The sequence below is a fragment of the Salmo salar genome, chromosome 01, assembly GCF_965601325.2.
Source record: "Salmo salar chromosome 01, fSalSal1, whole genome shotgun sequence".
Lineage (NCBI taxonomy): Eukaryota > Metazoa > Chordata > Actinopteri > Salmoniformes > Salmonidae > Salmo > Salmo salar.
In genome coordinates, this window is record NC_138291.1 from 2870060 (window position 1) to 2882405 (window position 12346).

The following is a 12346-nucleotide window of genomic DNA, read 5'->3' on the forward strand; positions in this document are numbered from 1 at the left end:
AGTGTGTATATAGTGTGTCTATAGTGTCTATAGTGTGTCAATAGTGTCTATAGTGTGTCTATAGTGTCTATAGTGTCTATAGTGTGTATATAGTGTGTCTTTAGTGTCTATAGTGTGTATATAGTGTGTCTATAGTGTCTATAGTGTGTCTATAGTGTGTCTATAGTGTCTATAGTGTCTATAGTGTGTCTATAGTGTGTCTATAGTGTCTATAGTGTGTCTATAGTGTCTATAGTGTCTATAGTGTGTCTATAGTGTCTATAGTGTCTAGAGTGTATATAGTGTGTCTATAGTATGTCTATAGTGTCTATAGTGTGTCTATAGTGTGTCTATAGTGTCTATAGTGTCTATAGTGTGTCTATAGTGTGTCTATAGTGTCTATAGTGTGTCTATAGTGTGTCTATAGTGTGTCTATAGTGTGTCTATAGTGTGTCTATAGTGTGTCAATAGTGTCTATAGTGTCTATAGTGTCTATAGTGTAAATAGTGTGTATATAGTGTGTCTATAGTGTCTATAGTGTGTCTATAGTGTGTCTATAGTGTGTATATAGTGTCTATAGTGTGTCAATAGTGTCTATAGTGTGTCTATAGTGTGTCTATAGTGTGTCTATAGTGTCTATAGTGTGTCTATAGTGTGTCTATAGTGTGTATATAGTGTCTATAGTGTGTCAATAGTGTATATAGTGTGTCTATAGTGTCTAGAGTGTCTATAGTGTCTATAGTGTGTCAATTGTGTCTATAGTGTGTCAATAGTGTCTATAGTGTTTCTATAGTGTCTATAGTGTCTATAGTGTCTATAGTGTGTATAGTGTGTGTATATAGTGTATCTATAGTGTCTATAGTGTGTCTATAGTGTGTCTATAGTGTGTCTATAGTGTCTATAGTGTCTATAGTGGCTATAGTGTGTATATAGTGTGTCTATAGTGTCTATAGTGTGTCAATAGTGTCTATAGTGTGTCTATAGTGTCTATAGTGTGTATATAGTGTGTCTATAGTGTCTTTAGTGTGTATATAGTGTGTCTATAGTGTCTATAGTGTGTCTATAGTGTGTCTATAGTGTCTATAGTGTGTCTATAGTGTCTATAGTGTGTATATAGTGTGTCTATAGTGTCTATATAGTGTGTCTATAGTGTCTATAGTGTGTATATAGTGTGTCTATAGTGTGTATATAGTGTGTCTATAGTGTCTATAGTGTGTCTATAGTGTCTATAGTGGGTATATAGTGTGTCTATAGTGTCTATAGTGTGTCTATAGTGTGTCTATAGTGTCTATAGTGTGTCAATAGTGTCAATAGTGTCTATAGTGTCTATAGTGTCTATAGTGTCTATAGTGTGTATAGTGTGTCTATAGTGTCTATAGTGTCTATAGTGTCTATAGTGTCTATAGTGTGTCTATAGTGTGTCTATAGTGTGTCTATAGTTTCTATAGTGTGTCTATAGTGTATCTATAGTGTGTCTATAGTGTCTATAGTGTCTATAGTGTGTATATAGTGTGTCTATAGTGTCTATAGTGTGCCAATAGTGTCTATAGTGTGTCTATAGTGTCTATAGTGTCTATAGTGTGTATATAGTGTGTCTATAGTGTCTATAGTGTGTATATAGTGTGTCTATAGTGTCTATAGTGTGTCTATAGTGTGTCTATAGTGTGTCTATAGTGTGTCTATAGTGTCTATAGTGTGTCTATAGTGTCTATAGTGTCTATAATGTGTCTATAGTGTCTATAGTGTCTATAGTGTGTCTATAGTGTCTATAGTGTGTCTATAGTGTCTATAGTGTGTCTATAGTGTGTCTATAGTGTCTATAGTGTATATAGTGTGTCTATAGTGTGTCTATAGTGTCTATAGTGTCTATAGTGTGTCTATAGTGTCTATAGTGTCTATAGTGTATATAGTGTGTCTATAGCATGTCTATAGTGTCTATAGTGTGTCTATAGTGTGTCTATAGTGTCTATAGTGTGTCTATAGTGTGTCTATAGTGTGTCTATAGTGTGTCTATAGTGTGTCTATAGTGTCTATAGTGTCTATAGTGTGTCTATAGTGTGTCTATAGTGTGTCTATAGTGTCTATAGTGTGTATATAGTGTTTATAGTGTGTCAATAGTGTCTATAGTGTCTATAGTGTCTATAGTGTCTATAGTGTGTATATAGTGTGTCTATAGTGTCTATAGTGTGTCTATAGTGTGTCTATAGTGTGTATATAGTGTCTATAGTGTGTCAATAGTGTATATAGTGTGTCTATAGTGTCTATAGTGTCTATAGTGTGTCTATAGTGTCTATAGTGTGTCTATAGTGTGTCTATAGTGTGTATATAGTGTCTATAGTGTGCCAATAGTGTATATAGTGTGTCTATAGTGTCTAGAGTGTCTATAGTGTCTATAGTGTGTCAATTGTGTCTATAGTGTGTCAATAGTGTCTATAGTGTGTCTATAGTGTCTATAGTGTCTATAGTGTCTATAGTGTCTATAGTGTGTATAGTGTGTGTATAGTGTATCTATAGTGTCTATAGTGTGTCTATAGTGTGTCTATAGTGTGTCTATAGTGTCTATAGTGTCTATAGTGTCTATAGTGTGTATATAGTGTCTATAGTGTGTCTATAGTGTCTATAGTGTGTATATAGTGTGTCTATAGTGTCTATAGTGTGTATATAGTGTGTCTATAGTGTCTATAGTGTGTCTATAGTGTATATAGTGTGTCTATAGTGTCTATAGTGTGTCTATAGTGTCTATAGTGTGTATATAGTGTGTCTATAGTGTCTATATAGTGTGTCTATAGTGTCTATAGTGTGTATATTGTGTGTCTATAGTGTGTATATAGTGTGTCTATAGTGTCTATAGTGTGTCTATAGTGTCTATAGTGGGTATATAGTGTGTCTATAGTGTCTATAGTGTGTATATAGTGTGTCTATAGCGTCTATAGTGTGTCTATAGTGTGTCTATAGTGTGTCTATAGTGTGTCTATAGTGTCTATATAGTGTCTATAGTGTGTATATAGTGTGTCTATAGTGTGTATATAGTGTGTCTATAGTGTCTATAGTGTGTCTATAGTGTGTCTATAGTGTGTCTATAGTGTGTCTATAGTGTCTATAGTGTGTCTATAGTGTCTATAGGGTGTCTATAGTGTCTATAGTGTGTCTATAGTGTGTATATAGTGTGTCTATAGTGTGTCTATAGTGTGTATAGTGTGTCTATAGTGTGTATATAGTGTGTCTATAGTGTGTCTATAGTGTGTATATAGTGTGTATATAGTGTGTCTATAGTGTCTATAGTGTCTATAGTGTGTATATAGTGTGTATATAGTGTCTATTGTGTGTATATAGTGTGTCTATAGTGTGTCTATAGTGTGTATATAGTGTGTCTATAGTGTCTATAGTGTCTATAGTGTGTATTAGTGTGTATAGTGTCTATAGTGTCTATAGTGTGTCTATAGTGTCTATAGTGTGTCTATAGTGTGTCTATAGTGTGTCTATAGTGTGTATATAGTGTGTCTATAGTGTCTATAGTGTCTATAGTGTGTATTTAGTGTGTATAGTGTCTATAGTGTCTATAGTGTGTATAGTGTGTATATAGTGTCTATAGTGTCTATAGTGTGTATAGTGTGTATATAGTGTCTATAGTGTGTCTATAGTGTCTATAGTGTGTCTATAGTGTCTATAGTGTGTCTATAGTGTGTCTATAGTGTGTCTATAGTGTGTATATAGTGTGTCTATAGTGTCTATAGTGTCTATAGTGTGTATTTAGTGTGTATAGTGTCTATAGTGTCTATAGTGTCTATAGTGTGTATAGTGTGTGTATAGTGTCTATAGTGTCTATAGTGTGTATAGTGTGTATATAGTGTCTATAGTGTCTATAGTGTGTATAGTGTGTATATAGTGTCTATAGTGTGTATATAGTGTGTCTATAGTGTGTATATAGTGTGTCTATAGTGTGTCTATAGTGTGTCTATAGTGTCTATATTGTGTATATAGTGTGTCTGTCTCTCCTCAGATTGGAGGACCCAGAGGAGGTGGAGGTGTGTCTGTCTCTCCTCAGACTGGAGGACCCAGAGTTGTATATATTGTACTGTACTGTACTCTAGAGCAGCGGTCTGTTTTGTACTTTACCATACTGTACATTATTGTACTGTATATATTGTACTGTACTGTACTCTACAGCAGGTGTCCCCAACAGGTTGTGAGCTTCCTGTAGCTCGCCATAAAATTCTGAAAGTGTATGCAATTGTTCATGTGTTCCATGAAACCTTTCCTAAAGAATTCTCACAAGTATCAGACACTGCAAGCTCCCAGCTACTATTTAATCAAGTCAACATTGACGTTATCCCACTCCTGATTTGTCACTATTGGCTTAAAAGGCCAAACCTAACACAATTAATCTGCCAATTAATATCCTGCAATATTGCCCCTGTCTGTCTGTGTGGTGAACACGTTTGTCTATCACTCCGTGTGATGCCACAGAGCGGCAGGTAGCCTAGTGGTTAGAGCGTTGTAACTGAAAGGTTGCTGGATAGAATCCCCGAGCCGACAAGGTACAACTCTGTCGTTCTGCCCCTGACCAAGGCAGTTAACCCACTGTTCCCCGGGCGCCGAAGACGTGGATGTCGATTTAAGGCAGCCCCCCCCCTGCTGCACCTCTCTGATTCAGAGGGGTTGGGTTAAATGCAGAAGTCACAGTTCAGTTGAATGCATTCAGTTGTGCATCTGACTAGGTATCCCCTTTCCCAGTTGATGAGAAAACTGTCTTGTGGGTTGACAGAAAAACCTTATTTTTCCCCCGAAACCTTCTCAATTAAATGTTAACTGCAAAGTAGCCTTACCAGGCAGAAGTATATCATCAGTAAATATATCATTTGTTACTTGCTAACTTTTCCATGAAATGACAATCAGCATTAAAGAACCGTCGCTAGACAGGTGTGATGAGATGTGAACTCGATCCGGTGGAATACGACGATACGAGCGCTTATTTCAGAGAGCGCTCCGTAAACCCCGCCCCAGTGGGCAGAGCTAGGCATGTTGGACTGGGACACGTTTTAATACCATAAAAAGCCTCACATTGTACAGTGTGTTATGCTCAGTGGTGTGAAGTACTTAAGTAAAAATACTTTAAAGTACTTTACTATTAATATTTTTGACTACTTTTACTTTACTACATGCCTAAAGCAAATGATGTACTTTCTACTCCATACATTTTCCCTGACACCCAAAAGTAGTCGTTAGATTTTGAATGCTTAGCAGGACAGGAAAATGGTCCAATTTAGGCACCTATCAAGAGAACACCCCTGGTCATCCCTACTGCCACTGATCAGGAAGGACTCAATAAACACACATGCTTTGTTTGTAAATGATGTCTGCGTTTTGCAGTGTGCCCCTGGCTATCCTTATATTAAAAAGAAAACAAGAAAATTGTGCCGTCTGGTTTGCTTAATATACAACATTAAAAAATGATTTATACTTGTACTTTAACTTTTGATACTTAACTATATATTAGCAATTACATTTACTTTTGTTACTTAAGTATATTTAAAACCAAATACTTTTAGACTTTTACTCAAGTAGTATTTTACTCAAGTAGTATTTTAATGGGCGACTTTCACTTGAGTCATTTTCTATTAAAGCATCTTTATTCTTTACTTTAACTGAAGTATGACAATTGTGTACTTTTTTCCTCCACTTGTTATGCTAATATATTTGAGACCAGTGTATTGCAGTTAATTTCATCTTTGACTTAATAAGTCAAATATATTTGAGTAGTAAACAAGGAAACAACAAAGAGTCCCAGACACAGAACATACCAGAGGTCTGTCATTGATGTCGTAAGGAGTGGACCAAGGTGCAGCGGGTAAAGTACTCATCTTCTTTCTTTATTAAAGAAAACACTTAAAATAAACTGCCGACGAAAACAGTCCAGGTGCACAGACTATACTGGAAACAACCACCCACAAGAGAAAACAAACCCAACTAAATATGGCCTCCAATTAGAGACAACGACAACCAGCTGCCTCTAATTGGAGGTCATTTCCAAAAACCCAACATAGAAATAGAAAACTAGATATACACATAGAAATAGAAAATATAGAACCTAAACCAAAAAAACACAGAAACACACAAATCAAACACCCCCTGCCGCGCCCTGACAAAAGTACAATAACAAATAACCCCTTTTACTGGTCAGGACGTGACAAGGTGACATCGTTTAGTAGGCCACCCTTAATTATTGGGATAATCTGGTTACCACAAGTGTTTGAAATACATTGAGCTCATTGACAAAAACAGACCATGGAACGCCTTTTCACACAAAAGTTTCTCGGTGGGTCTGTGTAAATTATGCGATTATATTGCAGAATAGTTTATAGTAGTGAATGGCATCTATTCATTTACCATTATAGTATTGCTAAATAGAAGCCATATCAGCCAGGGAAACGTTCAGATTTGTCTGCTTGACTGTGGGGATCTTTACCTGAATTATTAGGATTTTCTTGTAATCACAACATAACTAGGTATTTTGCTCACATAGAGATTTAATGAAACGGTGTTTTCTTTGACAAGATGGGTCTGGTTGAGAATAGAACATTCCGTTTTCTACCACAGTGTGGCGCTGTTTAATGCAATTTTCTGGATTATTCTGTGACCAGAACAAAACGACTTATTTTACTCAACATTAATAAATGCGACCTGATTTGACTCAGAAAAGTTACATAAATAGGCCTACAGTATCACAACGAGGTCAAACAGTGGTGTGTGTGTGTTAGTAAGATTATCCAGTGTCCACAGCAACACTATTGATTGAAGAACTTAAAAAGGAGAACATGTTTCTGAGAGAAGCGTAACTTGAAATACAGACTACATCTGTGAGAGAAAATCTAGTATTTACTGGTATTAAAGAAAATATGGGTGAAGATCCTGAAGGTGAAATAATTATTTCTTAAAGCGCTACAGATCCCAGGCGATATTGTCGACAAAATCCAACTTGAAAGTGTACACCGTTTCGGACAGAGAGGACAGAGATATGAGCACCCAATCGCTGACAAATTTACATTCGTTTAAGGTAAAATAATAGTTAAAAGCCTGGGTAAAATGACCAACGATCAGTTCACGAAGGAAATTGCAGAACGGCGTAAATTTCAGTACCCAATCTTAAAGGAGAATAGATTAAAATAAAAAAATGTGTAGCTCTCGTAGTCGATAAACTGTTTATTGACAACCAAATGTTCAGACACAAAGACTACTCCATGGCTATTCTAAATATTACAAGGTTCCCATAGAGGAGGCAAATAATGGAACACCCAATACTATCCATGGTAGGGACGGAATAATGGAACACCCAATACTATCCATGGTAGGGTTGAATAATGGAACACCCAATACTATCCATGGTAGGGGTTGAATAATGGAACACCCAATACTATCCATGGTAGGGGTGGAATAATGGAACACCCAATACTATCCATGGTAGGGATGGAATAATGGAACACCCAATACTATCCATGGTAGGGATGGAATAATGGAACACCCAATACTATCCATGGTAGGGGTTGAATAATGGAACACCCAATACTATCCATGGTAGGGATGGAATAATGGAACACCCAATACTATCCATGGTAGGGATGGAATAATGGAACACCCAATACTATCCATGGTAGGGGTTGAATAATGGAACACCCAATACTATCCATGGTAGGGATGGAATAATGGAACACCCAATACTATCCATGGTAGGGATGGAATAATGGAACACCCAATACTATCCATGGTAGGGGTTGAATAATGGAACACCCAATACTATCCATGGTAGGGATGGAATAATGGAACACCCAATACTATCCATGGTAGGGATGGAATAATGGAACACCCAATACTATCCATGGTAGGGATGGAATAATGGAACACCCAATACTATCCATGGTAGGGGTTGAATAATGGAACACCCAATACTATCCATGGTAGGGGTGGAATAATGGAACACCCAATACTATCCATGGTAGGGATGGAATAATGGAACACCCAATACTATCCATGGTAGGGGTTGAATAATGGAACACCCAATACTATCCATGGTAGGGATGGAATAATGGAACACCCAATACTATCCATGGTAGGGGTTGAATAATGGAACACCCAATACTATCCATGGTAGGGGTTGAATAATGGAACACCCAATACTATCCATGGTAGGGATGGAATAATGGAACACCCAATACTATCCATGGTAGGGGTTGTAATATATATTTTTTATAACCTGTTTGGGATAGGGGGCAGTATTTTCACGGCCAGATAAAAAACATACCCAGTTGAATCTGGTTACTACTCCTGCCCAGAAACTAGAGTATGCATATAATTAGTAGCTTTGGATAGAAAACACTCTAAAGTTTCTAAAACTGTTTGAATGGTGTCTGTGAGTTTAACATAACTCATGGCAGGCCAAAACCTGAGAAAATTCCATACAGGAAGTGCCCTGTCTGACAATTTGTTCTCCTTCTTTTGCATCTCTATCAAAAATACAGCATCTCTGCTGTAACGTGACATTTTCTAAGGCTTCCATTGGCTCTCAGAAGGCGCCAGAAAGTGTAATGGGGTGTCTGCAGTCTCTGGGCGAAAAACAGCAGGAGTTGTTGTGAGTGGTCAGGCTGAGAACAGTAACACTGGAGATGCGTATCCACGAGACGACTCAATTTTTTTCTTTCAGCCTTTGAATGAAAACGTCGCCCGGTTGGAATATTATCGCTATTTTACGAGAAAAATAGCATCAAAATTGATTTTAAACAGCGTTTGACATGCTTCGAAGTACGGTAATGGAATATTTTGAATTTTTTGGTCACGAAATGAGCTCACGCGTCACCCTTCGGATTGTGACCTGAATGCACGAACAAAACGGAGGTATTTGAATATAACTATGGATTGTTTGGAACCAAAACATCATTTGTTATTGAAGTAGAAATCCTGGGAGTGCATTCTGATGAAGAACAGCAAAGGTAATCCAATTTTTCTTATAGTAAATCTGAGTTTGGTGAGGGCCAAACTTGGTGGGTGTCAAATTAGCTAGCCATGATGGCCGGGCTATGTACTCAGAATATTGCAAAATGTGCTTTCGCCGAAAAGCTATTTTAAAATCTGACACCGCGAATGAATAAAGGAGTTCTGTATCTATAATTCTTAAAATAATTGTTATGTTTTTTGTCAACGTTTATCGTGAGTAATTTAATAAATTCACCGGAAGTTTGCGGTGGGTATGCTAGTTCTGAACATCACATGCTAATGTAAAAATCTGGTTTTTGATATAAATATGAACTTGATTGAACAAAACATGCATGTATTGTATAACATAATGTCCTAGGAGTGTCATCTGATGAAGATCATCAAAGGTTAGTGCTGCATTTAGCTGTGGTTTTGGTTTTTGTGACATTATATGCTTGCTTTGAAAATGGCTGTGTGGTTATTTTTGGCAGGGTACTCTCCTGACATAATCTAATGTTTTGCTTTCGCTGTAAAGCCTTTTTAAAATCAGACAATGTGGTTAGATTAACCTGTTGGGGATAGGGGGCAGTATTTGCACGGCTGGATAAAAAACGTACCCGATTTAATCTGGTTACTACTCCTGCCCAGAAACTAGAATATGCATATTATTATTAGCTTTGGATAGAAAACACCCCAAAGTTTCTAAAACTTTTTGAATGGTGTCTGTGAGTATAACAGAACTCATATGGCAGGCAAAAACCTGAGAAGATTCCAAACAGGAAGTACCCTCTCTGACCATTCCTTTGGCTTCTTGCCTCTGTTTATTGAACATTTAGGATCTTTGCTGTAACGTGACACTTCCTACGGCTCCCATAGGCTCTCAGAACCCGGGAAAAAGCTGAATGATATCGAGGCAGCCCCTGGCTGAAACACATTAGCGCGTTTGGATAGTGGCCTGTCAGAGGACCATCAGACTGGGGCTCGTGCACGAGGGCACGAGATGTTTTTATTTTCTCTCTCTTTGAACGAAAACCACCACTCCCGGTCGGAATATTATCGCTTTTTTACGAGAAAAATTGCATAAAAATTGATTTTAAACAGCGGTTGACATGCTTCGAAGTACGGTAATGGAATATTTAGAAACGTTTTGTCACGAAATGCGTCGTGCTCGTCACCCTTCTTTACCATTCGGATAGTGTCTTGAAGGCACGAACAAAACGCCGCTATTTGGATATAACTATGGATTATTTGGGACCAAACCAACATTTGTTGTTGAAGTAGAAGTCCTGGGAGTGCATTCTGACGAAGAACAGCAAAGGTAATAACATTTTTCTTATAGTAAATCTGACTTTGGTGAGTGCTAAACTTGCTGGGTGTCTAAATATCTAGCACTGTGATGCCGGGCTATCTACTGAGAATATTGCAAAATGTGCTTTCACTGAAAAGCTATTTTAAAATCGGACATAGCGAGTGCATAGAGGAGTTCTGTATCTATAATTCTTAAAATAATTGTTATGTTTTTTGTGAACGTTTATCGTGAGTATTTTAGTAAATTCACCGGAAGTGTTCGGTGGGAATGCTAGTCACATGCTAGTCACATGCTAATGTAAAAAGCTGGTTTTTGATATAAATATGAACTTGATTGAACAAAACATACATGTATTGTATAACATAATGTCCTAGGGGTGTCATCTGATGAAGATCATCAAAGGTTAGTGCTGCATTTAGCTGTGGTTTGGGTTTATGTGACATTATATGCTAGCTTGAAAAATGGGTGTCTGATTATTTCTGGCTGGGTACTCTGCTGACATAATCTAAGGTTTTGCTTTCGTTGTAAAGCCTTTTTGAAATCGGACAGTGTGGTTAGATTAACGAGAGTCTTGTCTTTAAAATGGTGTAAAATAGTCATATGTTTGAGAAATTGAAGTAATAGCATTTCTAAGGTATTTGAATATCGCGCCACGGGATTACACTGGCTGTTGAGTAGGTGGGACGCAAGCATCCCACCTAGCCCATAGAGGTTAACGAGAGTCTTGTCTTTAAAATGGTGTAAAATAGTCATATGTTTGAGAAATTGAAGTTATAGCATTTATGAGGTATTTGTATTTCGCGCCAAGCGTCCCACCTTGCCCAGGGAGGTTAACTGACTTGCCTAGTTAAATAAAAAATAAATACAAATGTAATTACATAAGCATTCAGACCTTTTGTTTTGAGACTCGAAATTGAGCTCAGGTGCATCCTGTTTCCATTGATCATCCTTGATTGGAGTCCACCTGTGGTCAATTCAATTGACTGGACATGATTTGGAAAGGCACACACCTGTCAATATAAAGGTCCTACAGTTGACAGTGCATGTCAAAACAAAAACCAAGCCATGAGGTCGAAGGAATTGTCCGTAGAGCTCCGAGACAGGATTGTGTCATGGCACGACTATGCACAGATCTGGGGAAGGGTACCAAAAAAATTTCTGCAGAATTGAAGGTCCCCAAGAACACAGTGGCCTCCATCATTCTTAAATGGAAGAAGTTTGGAACCACCAAGACTCTTCCTAGAGCTGGCCGTCCGGCCAAACTGAGCAATCGGGGGAGAAGGGCCTTGGTCAGGGAGGTGACCAAGAACCCGATGGTAACTCTGACAGAGCTCCAGAGTTTCTCTGTGGAGATGGGAGAACCTTCCAGAAGGACAACCATCTCTACAGCACTCCACCAATCGGGCTTTTATGGCAGAGTGGCCAGACGGAAGCCACTCCTCACTAAAAGGCACGTCAGTCCTCTCTGGAGTTTGCCAAAAGGCAGCTAATGACTCTCAGACCATGAGAAACAAGATTATCTGGTATTATGAAACCAAGATTGAAATCTTTGGCCTGAATGCCAAGCGTCACGTCTGGAGGAAACCTGGCACCGTCCCTACGGTGAAGCGTGGTGGCAGCATCATGCTGTGGGGATGTTTTTCCAGAGGCAGGGACTGGGAGACTAGTCAGGATCGAGGGAAAGATGAACGGAGCAAAGTACAGAGAGATCCTTGATGAAAACCTGCTCCCGAGCACTCAGGACCTCAGACTGTAGCGAAGGTTCGCCTTCCAACAGGACAACGACCCTAAGCACACAGCCAAGACAACGGAGGAGTGGCTTCGGGACAAGTCTCTGAATGTCCTTGAGTGGCCCAGCCAGAGCCCGGACTTGAACCCAATCGAACAGGTCTGGAGAGACCTGAAAATAGCTGTGCAGTGACGCTCCCCATCCAACCTAACAGATCTTGAGAGGATCTGCAGAGTAGAATGGGAGAAACTCCCCAAATACAGGTGTGCCAAGCTTGTAGCATCATACCCAAGAAGACGCGAGGCTATAATCGCTGCCAAAGGTGATCCAACAAAGTACTGAGTAAAGGGTCTGAATACTTATGC